Source organism: Oryx dammah, unplaced genomic scaffold, assembly GCF_014754425.2.
Source record: "Oryx dammah isolate SB20612 unplaced genomic scaffold, SCBI_Odam_1.1 HiC_scaffold_26, whole genome shotgun sequence".
NCBI lineage: Eukaryota > Metazoa > Chordata > Mammalia > Artiodactyla > Bovidae > Oryx > Oryx dammah.
The window spans coordinates 34,676,690-34,694,767 of record NW_024070210.1 but is presented as its reverse complement, the minus strand read 5'-3'; positions in this window follow the sequence as shown (position 1 = coordinate 34,694,767).

Here is an 18,078-nt window from a genome sequence, read left to right as displayed (position 1 = left end):
ACAATTCTCTAAAAATACATTTTAAGTTTTGGGGATTTATAAAATGTCCCCCAATTCTTCCTTATGTAGCTATTATAATGAAAATACCAGATCAAAGCCACCCCGTAGCAAAGTTGCTGAACATCCATTCCAAGCTAACAATGAGTGGATGCCTTATCTGGGGAGAGAAAGGATTAGTTCATGACTTCAGAGTCCCTTGGGCTGGGTCTGATTGAAGAGAAGACGGAGGAAGTTCTTCGGGGGTCAGGGAAAGCAACCCAGCCGTGCATGGTCCACGTAACTCTGTTCTTTTCCACATCTAAATCTTCAGGGATGACAACGCTGAGGCAGAGAGGTGCATTGTGGACCTTCTGAGGCACTGCTTGGAGGAAAAGTCATTTAAACTGGCCCTCCCAGGGCTCTTCGAAGAAGCTCTGGTTGGGCATACACTGTCTTGGCTTCAGAAGCAGTAGTCACCTGGGCCTGCTCTGAAAGGAGCTCATCAGTGCAAAAGCATTAGGGCTGATGAAAGGCAGGGCATTTGGGTAGAGGCAAGGCAAAATGTCCCCGAAAGTCCAGAGACGAGGCACTTGCGTGTCTCCATGAAACAGCCCAGGAGCCAGAAGAAGGCTGGCTGTTCAGAGACCCCACTGACCAAGCCTTGGGTCTCTTTCTCCATCCGCTGTGTGTTCTATTCTCCTCCCTGGCTAATGAGACCCTCTACTCTTGTCTCATTGGAAATGACCCTGATGCTGAGAAAGATTGAGGGCAGGAGGAGAAAGGGGTGACAGAGGATGAGATGGTTGGATGGCATCACTGATTCAATAGAAATGAGTTTGAGGAAACTCCAGGAGATAGTGAAGGACAGGAAAGCCTGGTGTGCTGCAGTCCATGGGGTCACAAAGAGTCGGACATGACTTAGCAACTGAAGAACAACAACCACTCTTGTCTGGTCCCCAGAGAACAGAACAGGTTATGGGGTCTCATGGAAGGGTTTGTGGGGTCTGGATGCTTCCTGTAAAAGCCTCCTGCTCTTCTACCTTGGACACCATTTCTTGCTTAACAGATGAAATCAGAACTGTACAGGCTCATTTCACATCAGGCTGTGTATGTTGCAGGCATGACCAGGAGGAGAAAAATCTACAGCATTTGGAGGCGAAAACTTTTTGCTATAGGGCTCTTTTGGGATCACAGACTTTTAAACAGAGGTCTTTCCCTAGCATTTTCTTGGTTGTGTCTTTGGTGCCAGGGTGTCTGACTGCTGTTGTGTCTGGGGATGCATCCAGAATTGACTACCGATGATTCAACCCTGGGGTCTAATTTCTCCCTCTTTCTAGACTCAGCAGGACTGCAGTGAGGTCACCACGGGCCTTCTGAGTACAAATACAGTGTTTACTCAGCTTCTTTTGTCCCTTTACTTCCTTCACTCTGTGAACCTTTCAATAGCTGGGTTGGACCATTCCTATGAAGAGGGCTGGTTAAATTCCCATGAAGCAAAGTAATAATATAGCATTTCCGTGGTGGCGTAGCGCTGCTGTTTTTGTCCTGTTTGGGGCTCCATTAGACTGTTGTGGCACTCAGAGCTGCTAGTTCTTCCTGGAGTGCTGAGGAGTCACTAATGTTCACTGTTGAGAAAGGAAAATTCTTTACTCTGGAAACCCAAGACAGTGCTATATACACAGCTGCTTCTCTTGGATGAGCGAGGCAAACTACATACTGATTTTTTTTCTAACAACCTGGGGATCTTCTAAAATAATGGTTTTCAAACTTTTAAAAGAACCAGACCCCTCCTCAGGTGAAAAACCTGATGTATTAAACAGATAAAGCAGAAGACTTGGCTGAGGAGGTGGGAGAGATGCGCTGCCCTCTTGATCTTCTCTTTTCCCTTTCCTCTCTTGGAGGAGTCCCTCTGAGAAACCCTGGCACTCTGTGGAACAGTGGGAAACTACTATGCTAGCAAGAAGCATTACCTGATCTATTTTGGTGCTTATTGGCAAGACCACAGCACCATCCTTAGTTTGAAGGAAAAAAAAAACAAAAACATTTTTGGGTATCAAAGATCGAGGTGCTCTGGCATCTATATTAGGTCATTTTTTATATTCCTGGTGGCTCAGCTGGTAAAGAGTTTGCTGCAATGCAGGAGACCTGGCTTCGATCTCTGGATTGGGAAGATCCCCTGGAGAAGGGAATGGCTACCCACTCCAGTATTCTGGCCTGGAGAATTCCATGGACTGTAGAGTCTATGGGGTCACAAAGAGTTGGACATGACAGAGTGACTTTCACTTTCCTGCCTAGAGGGATATAAAAACTCGTGTCTTTTAACAGGCACATAGATATGGGCACATAGTACCCAGAAAAACACAAAGGTACGAGGAGGACCACTTGTGATCTTGTGAGCTTACAAGTCAGCTCAGGACTTAAGCAGAAGTCCTCACTCGTTTCTGAACCAAGGCTCCTTGACAGTTGAAAAGCCAAAGGGTTTCCTTTGCGATTGCCTTGACCCTCTGTTTCTCATGATGTACTCTGCATATAAGTTAAATAAGCAGGGTGACAACATACAGCCTTGACGTACTCCTTTTCCTATACCAGTCTGTTGTTCCATGTCCAGTTCTAACTGTTGCTTCCTGACCTGCATATAGGTTTCTCAAGAGGCAGGTCAGGTGGTCTGGTATTCCCATTTCTTTCAGAATTTTCCAGTTTATTGTGATCCACACAGTCAAAGGCTTTGGCATAGTCAATAAAGCAGAAATAGATGTTTTTCTGGAACTCTCTTGCTTTTATATGATCCAGCGGATGTTGGCAATTTGATCTCTGGTTCCTCTGCCTTTTCGAAAATCAGCTTGAACATCTGGAAGTTCACGGTTCACATATTGCTGAAGCTTGGCTTGGAGAATTTTGAGAATTACTTCATGAAATTAAAAGACGCTTACTCCTTGGAAGGAAAGTTATGACCAACTTAGATAGCATATTTAAAAGCAGAGACATTACTTTGCCAACAAAGGTCCATCTAGTCAAGGCTATGGTTTTTCCAGTAGTCATGTATGGATATGAGAGTTGGATGGTGAAGAAAGCTGAGCACTGAAGAATTGATGTTTTTGAACTGTGGTGTTGGAGAAGACTCTTGAGAGTCCCTTGGACTGCAAGGAGATCCAACCAGTTCATCCTAAAGGAGATCAGTCCTGGGTGTTCATTGGAAGGACTGATGCTGAGGCTGAAACTCCAATACTTTGGCCACCTCATACAAAGAGTTGACTCATTGGAAAAGACCCTGATGCTGGGAAGGATTGGGGGCAGGAGGAGAAGGGGACGACAGAGGATGAGATGGCTGGATGGCATTACTGACTCGATGGACATGGGTTTGGGTAGACTCTGGGAGTTGGTGATAGACAGGGAGGCCTGGAGTGCTGCAATTCATTGGGTCACAAAGAATCAGACACAACTGAGCAACTGAACTGAACTGAACTGAACTGACCCTCTCTGTTGGTACAGTGAAGCTGATCTGTTCCATTTGGCTTTAAAGTCATGATAATAAATAGATAACTTTGGTGACTGTTACATAATTGTTTTAGGGCCAATGTGTTTGGATTGACCTCTACTTCCCCAAGTTTTCAGTGCTCATGTGTTTTTGATGCCCATTGCTGGAGCAAGTCATGGACCATTCACCAGCTTGCCAGGGCTAAGTCTTTCTCAACAAACACAGCTAAGGAGATGTGGACAGCAGGTGAAAATGTGTGTTGTGAGGGGTACTGACTGACAAGGGCTGTATGCTACCCTCATTTAACTTGGCAACTGCTGTTATTACCCCTACAGCTTCCACTTGGCAATAATGATCATACACTGTGCTCACAGAAATTGTCAGTAGCAGCCCACCTTGTCATGTGAAAGGAAGAAGGAACAAAGACTTGGAAATAGCTTGTGGGCTTAGTCTGAAAACTCACGTCCCATTAAGTTCCACATATTCTTATGAAATCAGGAAGGGGAAACTTGTAAATTCTATTAGTTCCTAACTGAGTGATTGCTAATTGTTTATATATTTAAAAACACACAGAGAATTTTATTTAATACTGTTGTCATCATTTGGAGAGAGATTTGTTTTGACAGAGCATTAGATCTGACATCTTGAGGTTAGATCTTGACATCTACTTGGTTCTCCCTGAAAATTCATAGATATGGAATTTTAAAAGTTCTTTTATGTGAGTATTAAAATGATAGGCACTAAATTCTCTCTCCAATTTATTGGTTGCATGACACTGAAATAGTACTTGTCAGGACTGAGGGAGCTGGCCTGCTTCATCCATGGGGGTCCCTGCTTCTCCCTGGAGATAAGCATGAATTACCTCTGTGCTTCCACCCTATGACACTTCCCTGAAACACTTTGCTCTATGAATTATCTTCTTGGTTTATAAAAAAAGCAGTAATGCAATGAGGTTCAATATTTGGAATCTGGCATGCATATCTTGTGTTAAGGGGCTGACACAGGGTCAGTTCACTCAGTTCAGTTGCTCAATCATGTCCAGCTCTGTGTGACCCCATGGACTTGCAGCACACCAGGCCTCCCTGTCCATCACCAACCCCCGGAGTATACTCAAACTCATGCCCACTGAGTCAGTGATGCTCTCCAACCATCTCATCCTCTGTTGTCCCATTTTCCTCCCACCTTCAATCTTTCCCAGCATCAGGGTCTTTTCCAATGAGTCAGTTCTTCGCATCAGGTGGCTGAAGTATTGGAGTTTCAGCTTCAGCATGAGTCCTTCCAATGAATATTCAGGACTGATTTCCTTCAGGATGGACTGGTTTGATCTCCTTGCAGTCCAAGGGACTCTCCACAGTCTTCTCCAATACCACAGTTCAAAAGCATCAATTCTTCAGCACTTAGCTTTCTTTAGAGTCCATCTCTCACATCCATACATGACCACTGGAAAAAGCATAGCTTTGACTAGGCAGACCTTTGTTGACAAAGTAATGTCTCTGCTTTTGAATATGCTGTCTAGGTTGATCATAACTTCTCCTCCAAGGAGTAAGTGTCTTTTAATTTCATGGCTACAGTCACCATCTGTGGTTATTTTGGAGCCTAAAATAATAAAGTCTGTCACTGTTTTCATTGTTTCCCCATCTATTTGCCATGAAGTGATGGGACCAGGTGCCATGATCTTCGTTTTCTGAATGTTGAGTTTTAAGCCAACTTTTTCACTCTTCTCTTTCACTTTCATCAAGAGGATCTTTAGTTCTTTGCTTTCTACCATAAAACAGAGTTAGAATAGAGAACTTCATTTATGACTGGGATGTTGTTGACTAGGCACAGGAAGAGCATCAGTTTGAGTTTTCTCCAGTTGGTGATGATGAATTTGCCATTCATGCATTTGGTAAATATTAGTTGACCACATTCTCTGTGCTCTGATCTGCTGCTTTTCCTTTGTTCTTTCTTTAGGTGTTCAAGAACTTAATCTATTTGTTAATTGTCTGATGCTATGGAGATGTTGAGTGTAATGATGGACAAGAATACAAGAGTATGTCTGAATGAACCTACAGTTCTTAGCCCTTGAACTTATGGATCAATTACATCAGCTACCATTCCCTTTTTCTGGTAAGCAAGATTTCAAAATAGTGACTGTAGATGAATTAGAACCATAGTAAGGAAGCTCTGATGATGCGATTAAGAATAAAATTGTCTGTGCTTGACTGCTGACTCAACCACTTACTCTTTAGGACACCCTGGGAAAGATACTTCACATCATGGGAACTCAGTTCTCTGATCTGCAAAATGGGGTAATATTACATCCTAGGTTCCATGTGAGAGGTAAATGAAAGAATTTTCTGAAAGCTTATAGAGTAGGACCTGGTATGGGGAAAATTCTTAGTAAATGTTAACTCATTGTTTTTTGATCTCTTTAGTTTTCTTGAGTTATTATGGGAAATGTAGTAAAGAGTAATCATTGCATATGAATAGAAAATAGCCTTTTGACTTACTTTCTTGTCTAAAAGCTTGCTGCCAAAGATGCTCTCTGGGGGGTGCAGTATACTGTCTTCTTTACTTGCTTCCATGTACAATAAGTCAGGTATAGCAGTGAGGTGAACAATTGCAGTAGATGTCAGGAGACACAGAGTTGGTTGTTACACCCAAGTAGCTATGGAACAACTTTGGCTCAATTCTTCAATCACTTTCAGGTCATATTTGCCCGTGTACAACACTAAACTGTTGGAACCACGGTAGGTGGCAGTGAGAGCCTTGAGATATGTATGCATTGTGGTTTAACAAATATTTTAAAGATGTATCATGTAGTGCAAGTGAGCAAAAGCACACATCCATGTGAACTCACTGGGCTCTCTAGAAGTCTTTAAATATGGTTAAGAACCAAGAGCCTATCGTTTATTCAGCCCCAAGTATGTTCTAGGTTCTATATACTTATCAGCCCATTTATTCTTCATAGTAACTTCATGAGTAAACTGTACTATTTCCATTTTTCACATAAGGAATCTGAGCCTCTAGGAGTTTAAATGATATATTCAAGTTCATATGGTTAGTGAGAATCAGAGAAGGGATCCAAAGCCAGACCTGTTTTAAGTGCAACCCCTGTGATAGTCATCAGTGCTGTTTACTTTCAGGCCAGATCATTTAATTGCCAATGCAAGATTCTCCTTCTATAAGGCAATTGGCTACTCTGTCAGCCTATGTCCTGGGTGACTGTGATGAGCAGAATGCCCTGCAGCCTGAGATAAACTTGTAGCATGAGCATGAAATAAACTTTGTGTTTTTTAGTCATTAAGGTTTTGCAATTGTTTGTTACTGTAGCATAACCTGGCATATCTTGACTAATACATATTCCAAAAGGTGATTAACACTGATAGCTAAGTTATCTGCAATTTTCCTATTGCTCAAGTAGAGGCAGCTGGCTGGATCACCTTGAGGAGGATGGATAATAATTAAATGTTTGTAAGTGCTGATAAGATAGGTCACAGGTTGAAAAGGATCTTTTGTCATCCCTGCCCCCTCAGTGTTTTTAATCAGTTTCTTTTCCTTCTCTTCCCTTTCGCCCACCTTTACCTTCCACCTCCTTCATTTTTTTCCCTCTGGGCCTCTGTTTAGTCTCTGGACAGATCTAATGCCTAGCGCCTAAAAAAAAGTGAAAGTGTTAGTTGCTCAGTGGTGTCTGACTTCTTGCAACCTCATGGACTGTAGCCCACCAGGCAACTCTGTCCATGGAATTCTCTAGGCAAGAATACTGGAGTGGGTAGCCATTCCCTTCTCCATGGGATCTTCCTGACCAAGGGCTCAAATGCTGCATTGCAGGTAGGTTCTTTACTATCTGAGCCACCAGGGAAGCCTAGTGCCTACCAGCCCTCAGATTTTTAAAATAGGAAGAAAAGTTCAGAATCCAGGAAAGCAGTATTGTTGAGGATTTCAAAGATGAAAATGCTCATCTTTTAGTTCACAAATTGGTTAAAAAAATGATGTTTAAAGAGTTTACTGTCAAATCCCTTATGATTATACAGTGGAAGTGAGAAATAGATTTAAGGGCCTAGATCTGATAGATAGAATGCCTGATGAACTATGGAATGAGGTTTGTGACATTGTACAGGAGACAGGGATCAAGACCATCCCCATGGAAAAGAAATGCAAAAAAGCAAAATGGCTGTCTGGGGAGGCCTTACAAGTAGCTGTGAAAAGAAGAGAAGCAAAAAGCAAAGGAGAAAAGGAAAGATATAAGCATCTGAATGCAGAGTTCTAGAGAATAGCAAGAAGAGATAAGGAAGCCTTCTTCAGCGATCAATGCAAAGAAATAGAGGAAAACAACAGAATGGGAAAGACTAGAGATCTCTTCAAGAAAATTAGAGATACCAAGGGAACATTTCATGCAAAGATGGGCTCGATAAAGGACAGAAATGGTCTGGACCTAACAGAAGCAGAAGATATTAAGAAGAGGTGACAAGAATACACGGAAGAACTGTACAAAAAAGATCTTCATGACCCAGATAATCATGATGGTGTGATCACTAATCTAGAGCCAGACATCTTGGAATGTGAAGTCAAGTGGGCCTTAGAAAGCATCACTATGAACACAGCTAGTGGAGGTGATGGAATTCCAGTTGAGCTGTTTCAAATCCTGAAAGATGATGCTGTGAAAGTGCTGCACTCAATATGCCAGCAAATTTGGACAACTCAGCAGTGGCCACAGGACTGGAAAAGGTCAGTTTTCATTCCAATCCCAAAGAAAGGCAATGCCAAAGAATGCTCAAACTACCGCACAATTGCACTCATCTCACACGCTAGTAAAGTAATGCTCAAAATTCTCCAAGCCAGGCTTCAGCAGTATGTGAACCGTGAACCTCCTGATGTTCAAGCTGGTTTTAGAAAAGGCAGAGGAGCCAGAGATCAAATTGCCAACTTCCGCTGGATCATGGAAAAAGCAAGAGAGTTCCAGAAAAACATCTATTTCTGCTTTATTGACTATGCCAAAGCCTTTGACTGTGTGGATCACAATAAAGTGTGGGAAATTCTGAAAGAGATGAGAATACCAGACCACCTGACTTGCCTCTTGAGAAATCTGTATGCAGGCCAGGAAGCAACAGTTAGAACTGGACATGGAACAACAGACTGGTTCCAAATAGGAAAAGGAGTACATCAAGGCTGTATATTGTCACCCTGCTTATTTAACTTACATGCAGAGTACATCATGAGAAATGCTGGGCTGGAAGAAACACAAGCTGGAATCAAGATTGCCGGGAGAAATATCAATAACCTCAGATATGCAGATGACACCACCCTTATGGCAGAAAGTGAAGAGGAACTAAAGAGCCTCTTGATGAACATGAAAGTGGAGAGTGAAAAAGTTGGCTTACAGCTCAACATTCAGAAAACGAAGATCATGGCATCTGGTCCCATCACTTCATGGGAAATAGATGGGGAAACAGGGGAAACAGTGTCAGACTTTATTTTGGGGGGGGCTCCAAAATCACTGCAGATGGTGATTGCAGCCATGAAATTAAAAGATGCTTACTCCTTGGAAGAAAAGTTATGAGCAGCTCAGATAGCATATTCAAAAGCAGAGACTACTTTGCCGACTAAGGTCCGTCTAGTCAAGGCTATGGTTTTTCCAGCAGTCATGTTTGGATGTGAGAGTTGGACTGTGAAGAAGGCTGAGCGCCGAAGAATTGATGCTTTTGAACTGTGGTGTTGGAGAAGACTCTTGAGAGTCCCTTGGACTGCAAGGAGATCCAACCATTCCATTCTGAAGGAGATCAACCCTGGGATTTCTTTGGAAGGAATGATGCTAAAGCTGAAACTCCAGTAGTTTGGCCACCTCATACGAAGAGTTAACTCATTGGAAAAGACTTTGATGCTGGGAGGGATTGGGGGCAGGAGAAGAAGAGGACAAGAAAGGATGAGATGGCTGGATGGCATCACGGACTCGATGGACGCGAGTCTGAGTGAACTCCGGGAGTTGGTGATGGACAGGGAGGCCTGGCGTGCTGCAATTCTGGGGTCGTAAAGAGTCGGAAACGACTGAGCGAATGAACTGAACTGAACTGAAGCAAAGCAATCATAAGTCTCAATATCTCAGTTTTCACATATTTTCAATATTCTTTTCACCTCCTCTTCTCTTCATATTGCGTCTGTGTGGCCTAAGGAGGCATCTTGGCTAAGATACTTGTGCAAGCAGATTGAATTTATTTCTGGCTGGGTCTATCCCTTTCTGTCACCCAATTACCATCAATAAATATTTAAATATCAGGCCAGCAGCCCCTGAATGGAACCCTGGGGATCAGGCCTCTGTGAATCCCAGCTGATCATTATTAATTCAATGAATGTAGTTGTAAATTAGCTAAGAACATACAATGGAAGCAATTACATGTGCTGTTGTCAATGTGGGCTCACTTCAATGAAAGATGTTTTAAATTTGCTTTTGCCTCATTCTAAAAAATTATGCAATTTGCTTCAAACTAAATGCTGCCTTATTGTCCTGTCCAAATATTAAGAATAAGGCAGGTTGGAAGAGCCATCTCTGAAATGTATTGCAGAGTCACTTTTTGAGTTAATATGAATTGGCAGGTAAAACACTTTTCACTGAGATGAATCATGTGCTTAGGGTTACCTGGTTTTTTGTCTGAGTTAGAGAAATCAGAAGTAGATAGAAATGAAATGACCCATTATCAAATAATCAATGAAAAAGCTACACTCTTGCAATGTTTCTGGATCAATATACAAGTTACCTTTCAGACAGATAAATTATTCTTGTGTAGTTCAGAGCAGAACAAAGCCCACTTCCAGCCAGATTTCCCAAATACATTGTGTGTGAGAGCAGAGGAAGAAGGCATTAACCCACCAGGCATGCATGCACACACACACACACACACACACACACACACATACACACACAAGCAAAATGGGTGCTGTCTGTGTAGCAGCTTTCCTAAGCAGTACCTAATGAGAGTGTTCTTGGAAACATGATCCAGACCCAGAGACACAGGCTGCTGAAGGTTTAGGGGCAAGTGTAGATAAGGCTCTCCAGAAAAGGCATGTTCATTTCCCGAGGGCAGGGGCAAGAGTATAAAACCGCAAAGACTTTCAAAAAGGCAGTCTTATGGTACCTATCAGAATTAAAATTTCTGTGCTTTTTGACCTAGCAATCCAGTTCTAAGAATTTATCTTAAGATGGATTTATAGATGTGTAAAAAGATATTTATGAGGACGTTTCTTTGTTGTTATAGTAAACTCATAACACATCTTACAAATGCCCATCAAAAAGGGAGTGGTTAAGTAAATCATAATCTGTTAATACTGTTGAATATTATCAGCCATTAAGAAAATGAGATTAAATATATCTGACATATGATTTGGGGAAGTTATTCAACCTCTCACTGCTTGAGTTTTCTCATTTGTAAAATGAGTATAGTATTTAATAAGCTGAGTGACAGACTAAATGAATATATTTGTGTGTGTATATGTTATGTTGTACATATGCAATTTTTAATCTTTGGAGAGACTAAAATTCAGAAAACTGAGAAATCCAGTAGATAGAGCTAAGTTCAGAATCCCAAGACCCTCATCTAGGAGTGGGGAGTGGGAAATGGGGAGACAAAGGTGGAAGGAAAATAATCTTGATTGTAAATACACATGATGCCAGGCTCTCTGCTGTGTAGTTTACATATTCATATCATTTAATCCTCACAGTCATATGAAGTGTGGGTATTATCTTCTCCATTGTACAGGTGAGAAAATAAGGCTCAGAGAAACCTACCCAAGGTCATATAGCTGTGTGTAGCAGAGCTAAGCTTCCCATGTTGGTAATGTCAAAGCTGTGCTTTCTATCACCTCCTTCCAGGCTGAGAGAGTATCATAGACATCCCTGGATATTCAGTGTCTAGCATACAGCCTGACTCCATAATGCTGGTTACATTCAATTAAATATTTGTTGAAAAATTGAGGATATTGACATGGGAATAATTATTATGACACTTCTTTGATGTGTAAGCTTTTCTGTACTTATTTTATTCCACCTTTATCAGTCACCACAGGCTAAGTTATGCTGCAGCAACAAATAACTCCAAAAATCTCAGTGGACTGTTTGGTTGCTTGTACTTCATGAATTGACTGTCTCTCTGCTCCATGTTTCCTTCATTTCAGGACTCAGGCTGAAGAAACAGCTATTTCCTGGGACATTGTGAGTCTCGAGGGAGAGGAGATGAGGGATGGAGGAATTATCTATCCATTAAAGCATCCATTTATGGTCATTAAAACTTCTGCACAGAAGTAGCACATGTCACTTCCACTCACATTATTGGCCAAAGTGAGTCAGATGGCTGACATGAACATAGTCAGGTGGGAAAAGTATAATCTTCCCGTAGAAAGAATCTGTTGGGTGGGCCCATTGAGGAGAAGCTTGTAAGAGAAGCAATTGATGTTTTGAAGAGTAATGCACATACCCCACTGCTCTATTGCAAAATAAAATTTGAGCCTCTTAAAATAGATACTGTTTTATACTTCTGTTAGCTTATATATATATAGAATGGAACTTTTAATTACTCTTATAATCCTAGCCCTTCTTCACTAGATAGTAAACTTAATTTTGCTATTATAGGAGTCAGTCTTATCCAAATACAGTGGTTCTCAAAATGTGTTGAGGGAACCCTAGTACTTTCCAAGACACTCAGGGGGTCTGTGAGGTAAAAATGATTTTAATAATAATACTAAGTTGCTATTTCCTTTTTCACTCTCATTCTCTCATGAGTGTATGGGTTTTTTCCCAGATGTTACATGACATGATTATTGGAGCAGATCAAATACTGAAACAAATATGACAATCCAGCTATCTAGGCATTAAAGAGATTTGCAAAAATGTGTAGTAATACCACTCTTCTCACTAATGTTTTCATTTTGGAAAATGAAAATTTTCCAAATGTGTTTGATAAAAATGTTTGTGTGTATTATATATTTTTCTTAATAAGGTTAACAAATGTATTTAAAAAATTTCAGCTTTAATTTCTAATATAGCAATATATTATATTGATCCTTTATAATCAGTTTAGTTACTCAGTCATGTCAGTCTCTTTGTGACCCCATGGACTGCAGCACACCAGGCTTCCCTGACCATTACCAACACCCAGAGCTTGCTCAAACTCATGTCCATTGAGTTGGTGATGCCATCCAACCATCTCATCCTCTGTCATCCCCTTCTCCTCCCACCTTCAATCTTTCCCAGCATCAGGGTCTTTTCCAATGAGTCAGTTCCTCGAATCAGGTGGCCAAAATATTAGAGTTTCAGCTTCAGCATTAGTCCTTCTAATGAATATTCAGGACTGATTTCCTTTAGGATGGACTGGTTGGATCTCCTTGGAGTCCAAGAGACCCGCCACAGTCTTCTCCAACACCACAGTTCAAAAGCATCAATTCTTCGGTGCTCAGCTTTCTTTCAAAGAAGGCGATAGCACCCCACTCCAGTACTCCTGCCTGGAAAATCCCATGGACAGAGGAGCCAGGTAGGCTGCAGTCCATGGGGTTGCTAAGAGTCGGACACGATCGAGCGACTTCACTTTCATGCACTGGAGAAGGAAATGGCAATCACTCCAGTGTTCTTGCCTGGAGAATCCCAGGGATGGGGGAGCCTGGTGGGCTGCCGTCTCTGGGGTTGCACAGAGTCGGACACAACTGAAGCGACTTAGCAGCAGCAGCAGCAGTTTTCTTTAGAGTCCAACTCTCACATCCATACATGACTACTGGAAAAACCATAGCTTTGATTAACTAGATGGACCTTTGTTGGCAAAGTAATGTCTCTGCTTTTTAATATGCTGTCTAGGTTGATCATAGCTTTTCTTCCAAGGTGCAAGCATCTTTTAATTTCATGGTTGCAGTCATAATCTGCAGTAATTTTGGAGCCCCCCAAAACAGAGTCTTTCACTGTTTCCCATTGTTTCCCCATCTATTGGCCATGAAGTGATGGGACCAGATACCATGATCTTCATTTTTTGTATGTTGAGTTTTAAGCCAACTTTTTCACTCTCCCCTTTCACTTTCATCAAGAGGCTTCATCCAGCCTGGCTATATTTATCCTTATAATACATGTAAACAATAGCTCTCTGGGGGTACTTAATAATTTTAGTAAGAGTGTTAATGGGTCTCAGAACAAAATGTTTGAGAACTTCTGTCCTAAAATGATGTGGCTGCTGTTGCTGCTGCTAAGTCGCTTCAGTTGTGTCTGACTCTGTGCGATCCCAGAGACGGCAGCCCACCAGGCTCCCCCGCCCCTGGGATTCTCCAGGCAAGAACACTGGAGTGGGCTGCCATTTCCTTCTCCAATGCATGAAAGGGAAAAGTGAAAGTGACATCACCCAGTCTTGCCTGACTCTTAGTGACCCCATGGACTGCAGCCTACCAGGCTCCTCCACCCATGGGATTTTCCAGGCAAGAGTACTGGAGTGGGCAGGCCCTGTCTATTTCAGTGAGAATGTAAGTGTTAAGATCATTAAACACAGTTAAATTTCCTTTGCTATAGTGTGGAGCCCAGTGGGTTCTTATAAATACTGTTATTTTTCATAATCATCACCAGTGTTCCGTATCTTGTACTTCCTGAAGGAGCGAGATGATTAAAGAAGATTGGTTGCCTGAATTATTTTCAGCCTTGTAGAAGTTCACAGCTTGATGTTACATCAGTAATGAATAAAAAAAAATGGTGGTACATAACCCTGAAATGGAGAAGGCAATGGCAACCCACTCTAGTACTCTTGCCTGGAAAATCCCATGGACAGAGGAGCCAGGAAGGCTGCAGTCCATGGGGTCACTAAGAGTCAGACACGACTGAGCGACTTCACTTTCACTTTTCAGTTTCATGCATTGGAGAAGGAAATGGCAACCCACTCCAGTGTTCTTGCCTGGAGAATCCCAGGGATGGGGGAGCCTGGTGGGCTGCCGTCTCTGGGATCGCACAGAGTCGGACACGACTGAAGTGACTTAGCAGCAGCAGCAGCAGCAACCGTGAAAAGAAAAATGCTGCTTTCTAATAAGGAGCCCTAGTAATTTAGCATTGTCTTGGAACGTTATCATCTTGTCTCACTAGCTTCAGAAGAATTACAGAAGAAACCAAGCCACCTGTTTACACTGATGAATGAAAATAATGAAGAACATTTTGTGGAGAGCCTTTATTTAGGCTCTATAGTGTTTCTCACATGAACTAAATTAAGCCTATTTTCATGTTTGTGACCAAGCTCCACCAGTTTTTTTTCTTTAACTTCCCCTTGTTTTGTGTTGACACTATGCTAGTACCCTGCTTCCCAAAAGGCATCTCCCAATCAAAGGACTTTAACTTTGTAGGCAGAGTCTTGTTTCTGTTGCAGAATTCTTAACAAAAGACCTTGTTCTGAAAGTTCTGGAAGGACAGTTCTGAAGGGGCAGCTGGACGAGCACATTTTTGCATGTGTGTGTTGGAATTTAACGCCAAGAAGAACTTCAGTTCTTCTGAGAAGGCAGCGGTGCTATGTACCCAGCAGTGAGAGGTAGGTAATGTGCCGCATTTGATTTTCTGCCTCAGCATTCAGGAAGCTCACATGATATTTACTTTTGGTGATTTTTATTCTTCTTTAATGCAAATTACTTCCATTTTGGAAGCAGGCACAAGATATGATATTAATAAATGAACAACAACAAGTCAGATGCAGAACAGCCTTTAAACATAGGTAGAGGTGGTAACAACAACATTTGGAAAGGCTCAGCTAGGACAGAAATCCCTCCTGAGTGCCTTGTATCTGCCACTGCTACATGAAATTGCCTGCATCAGGTCCTCCTGCCAGGTAACATATTTGATCTTCAGAAATCTGCTATGTTACAAAGAAAACACGCTACCAGGAGAGACATACTCGGTATTTGGGATGAAACACTGATGAGTCAATGAGAGTATGAACTGAAAGAGAACTCAGCTGTCTGAGGTCGCAGACATATATATATTTTTTTCAGATGTATGTTTTTATTAACATATTCCTCTCAGCTAGTGATCAACATTTCCAAAGAGACAGAGAGAGAAATTTTCCCCATGAGGATTATATAGAGATTTTCCCCCTTCAGGTAAGGTTTCCAGATAAAATGCAGGACACGTGCAATATCTGGGACATGTTTATACCAAAAAATTATTCATTGTCTATCTGAAATTCAAATTTAACCAGGTGTCCTATATTTTTATTTGCTAAATTTGGCAACCCTACTCTTAAGGGAGCAACATAGAAACCTTTCTACTTGCTAATGTTGCTTGCTAATCACCTCAAAAAGTGATTCATAAATCACTTTTGATTCATAAGCAGATATATATTTTACTTTCTAGTATATCATAGAGTCAATCTTTTTAAGTGGGTCTGAGAAGATAAATGGGTTATGTACAATTTGGTTTCTTTCAAGTATCTGCTAAAAGGAAAAGCTTTTATGTAAACAGGGAAGTAACAAAGCATTTCTCTTCTCCTATGGGTCCCAGCACATGAGAAAGCACAGCCAAGAGAATTCTTCCAGCCAGGTTCCTGCTGCCACCCATGATGACCCCTGATGGGGAACCTTGAGACAGACAACAGAATGCATGAGAAGGAATGCGGAGACCAACTCCTAACTAGTGAGGTTTAGACTTTACAGAGGAAGGACACTTGTCATTACACAGCCAAGCCAGGTTTAAATTTCCTAAAGACGATACTTTGAACTGTAACATTTCTGGAGCTTGGACCAAGTGACTCCTTCCTTTTGTGTGGAACAGACCTGGATGTAGCTCACAGATTATATTGCCTCTAAAAGCCCTCTTGTTTCCCATCCATCTTTGTCCTGCCCCACAAAGATGCACTGAGATCTCTCACAAACCATCCATTATTACTTTGCCAGCAGCATCCTGACTTTAATACAAATAAATAATTAAAAATAGCAGTAAAAAGAAAAAACAAACAAAAACAAAAATAAACACCCGAAACCTCTGCTCTTTAAGCTGCGTGTGGCTTAGGCTGCTCACTTTGCTTTCATCCTCAGCTTGGCGTGAATTATATGTGCTTTTGTAAACCCAAAGTTAAAGCCCAGCATGGCTTCAGATAGCTTCATGCTGCACGCCTTTATGTGGGTTATTTCTCACACACACTCTGGTGATTCTACTTCTGCAGAGAAGGGCAATGACTTGCTGAAAGTATTGATTAATTGCATTTCATTCATTGGTTTGCTCATTTTACAAACATTAAAAGAAGTGCATACCTTACGCCAGGAGCTGTGTGCAAGGCACAGGCGAAACAGATAAATAAAGCACAATCCATGCCCTCAAGGAGCTGACAGGTTAAACAAATATTTGCAGTTTGGTGTGGTAAGTCCATAGAGGTGCTGCAAAGAGGGGCTGAAACGCTGTCTGTGGGAGGGGGAGGGGAGAAAAAGCAGCTCAGAGGAGATTTATGAGTTGAAGCCTGAGGAATAAATAGGCATTTTCTAAGTGCAGAGAAGGCAGAATGGGAATAGCTTGGGCAAAAGCAAGAACTTCATATAATATATGAAGTGTTATAACTTGTTCAGTGAGAGGCCTCCACAGGCTAAAGATGGTCCATTGGGATCCCAAAAGAAAACAGCTTCACTTCATACCTGTGTTATTATGCAAAAGTAACTTTGTTACTATTCAGTATATGATTCATTATTTAGTCGCTAAGTTACGTCCAACTCTTTTGCAACCCCATGGACTGTAGCTAGTCAATCTCCTCTGTCTTTGGAATTTCCCAGGAAATAATACTGGAGTGAGTTGCCATTTCTTTCTCTAGGGGATCTTCCCCACCCTGGAATTGAACCCCTGTTTTCTGCATTGGCAGGCAGAGTCTTTACCACTGAGCCACCAGGGAAGCCCCACTGGGCATATGTAATCTATTAAGTATAGTGCTCAGCCGGTTGCATGCTCCAAATGTTGTACCAAAAGGGGGTGCTCATACTCAAGCTAATTTGGTTCACCACTGATGGAGTAGGCTTCCCAGGTGGCGCTAGTGGTAAAGAGTCCGCCTGCTAATGCAGGAGACAGAGGAGACCTGGGTTTCATCCCTGAGTCAGGAAGATCGCCTGGAGTAGGCCATGGCATCTCACTCCAGTATTCTTGCCTGGAAAATCCCATGGACAGAGGCACCTGGCGGGTTGCAAAGAGTCGGACACGACTGAAGTGACTTAGCATGCATGCTGGAGTGGTAGAGCTAGGGATTCAGTCCAGGGCCGCCAAGTCTGACTGTAACAGCACCAACAGGAGTCTAGATAATGATGTTTCTTTTGGGCTAGGGCACATCAAAATATAGATAGAATGCTTAGAATGCTTGTGAAAAAGAGGCAGATTTCCAGGCCTATCTCAGATCAATAGAGTCAGGAACAGGCCCCAACAACCTGTATGTCTAATAAGCTCCCCAGGTGATACTTATTGCCTTAGTCTGGTCAAGCTGCCATAACAAGATACTACAGACTTGGTGGCTTAGATAACAAAAATGTATTTTCTCACAATTCTGGAGTCTGGAAAACCTAAGATTGAGTTGCCATCAGGGTTTAGTTTCTGGTGAAAACCGTCTTCCTGGCTTGTGGATGGCCACCTTCTCCATGCGTCCTCACATGGTGGAGCACAGGGTTGGCGTTTCCTCCTC